This window comes from Brassica oleracea, chromosome C9 (assembly GCF_000695525.1).
Source record: "Brassica oleracea var. oleracea cultivar TO1000 chromosome C9, BOL, whole genome shotgun sequence".
Classification (NCBI taxonomy): Eukaryota; Viridiplantae; Streptophyta; class Magnoliopsida; order Brassicales; family Brassicaceae; genus Brassica; species Brassica oleracea.
This window is the reverse complement of record NC_027756.1, coordinates 18228801-18230936: the sequence shown is the minus strand read 5'-3', so window position 1 is coordinate 18230936 and position 2136 is coordinate 18228801.

Genomic DNA, 2136 nt, shown 5'->3' with positions numbered 1-2136 from the left:
TATAAGCATAATTGTTAAATATAAAAATAAATTAAATTGTAAAAATATAAGATACCTGCAATTGCTTCATGAACATTACGTGGCAATAATGCTGAAAAGGCAAACGGAAGGAGGCGCTGCATAATTACATGACAATCATGACTCTTCAAGCCAGTAAACTTTCCTTCGCTTCTATCAACGCAGTTTCGCAAATTTGATGAATAACCGTCTGGAAATTTTACTCTATCTGTAATCCAATCAAAGAATTCTTCTTTTCCAGCACCATCTAGCCGATAAATGGGAAAAGAGGCCGTACCGTTCTCATCAACGTGAAGTTCAGAACGATCATAGATATCGACTAAATCCAACCTTGACTTCAAATTATCCTTCGTTTTACCTTGGATGTTAAGGATTGTGTTCATCAGATTGTCAAAAAATTTATTCTCGATATGCATGATATCTAAATTATGCCGCAATAGATGATCCTCCCAATATGGCAGATCCCAGAAAATACTCTTTTTGTGCCAGTTATGTAGCTCTCCAACCGCATCGACTCGAATGTTTTCATGTCCACCTACGTCTGGCGTCCTACCTGCACCAAAATCCCTCAACTGCTTCCACAATGTTCCCCACTAACTTCCTCAGGTGGACCATCAAACACCTGCTTGTTCTTCTTAAACAAAGTCTTACTCCTACGGTATGGATGATCAGGTGGTAGAAATCTTCTGTGAGAGTCAAACCAACACGTCTTCCTTCCGTGCTTAAGTTATTAGTTGGAAAGCATCTGTGTCATCTTGACAATATGGACATGATAGCCTTCCATGCGTTGTCCATCCAGACAACATACCATATGCTGGAAAATCACTTATTGTCCACATTAGTACTGCCCACATTTGAAAGTTTTCTTTACACGAAACATCGTATGTCTCAAAACCATGCGCCCATAGTTGTTGCAACTCATATACCATTGATTGAAGAAACACACTCATATATTAGTGGTTGAAGAAACACATCTAGTGATCTTTTAGGATGATCTGGCCCGGGGACGAGAAACAAAAACTCTCGTCGTATGCACAAGCTCGGCCGTAAGTTGTACGGTGTCACAATAACTGGTCATAGAGAATACTGTCTTCCACTCTTTCCAAATGGGCTCAAACCATCAGTACATAATCCAAGATAAACATTTCTTCTCTCTTCCGCAAATTCTGGATATGTTGACTGGAAATGTTTCCAAGCCTTCGCATCTGAAGGATGTCTAATCTCACCATTTGTGGAATGCTCTGCATGCCATCTCACTGCTTTTGCTGTGCGCTAACACTGATACAACCTCTGCAATCTTTCCGTCAAAGACAAATACCACATCCTATTGAACGGGATCAGAACTCTTCCCCTCGTCTCCTGATAACGAGGTTTACTACAAAATTTGCAGTTATCCCGTTCTTTATCCGCTCCCCAGTAGATCATGCAGTTGTCAATACATACATCAATCACTTCGTACGATAGTTGAAGATCCGTAACAAGTTTCTGAATCTCGTAGTATGAACCCGGTGCAAGATTATCCTCAGGTAGAATACCTTTGACAAAATCAGTAATCGCATCCACACATTCTTCAGCCAAATTATAGTCTGTCTTAATACCCATCAATCTAGTTGCAGATGATAAGGGTGAATGACCATCTCTACAAACTTTATACAAAGGTTGTTTTCCGGCATCCAACATGTCAAAAAATCTCTTAGATTCGGGATTTGGTTATTCATAATGATCATGTACCATCTGCACAGTACCTACACCATAATCTATATCCAATCTAGGTTCTTCTAACCTAATATCAGGCTGAGGTTTGCTAACAGGCTGAGGTTCGCTAGTACTACCATATTCATAACCAGTTTCCCCATGAAGATACCAAACTTTATAATTACGTGAAAATCCTCTCATATACAAATGAGTCCAAACATCAAATTCTCTTATAATCCTATTATTATTGCAAGTAGAGCAAGGACATCTTAACATACCAGTTTTTGCATCCGGTTGTTGTTCAACAAGCTTCATGAATTCTCCAATCCCTTGAACGTATTCTTCCGTAAGTAATTTGGTGTTGGGATCCATATGAGGTTTATCCATCCACGAACGATAATAAACTCCTGAAGACATGATTTT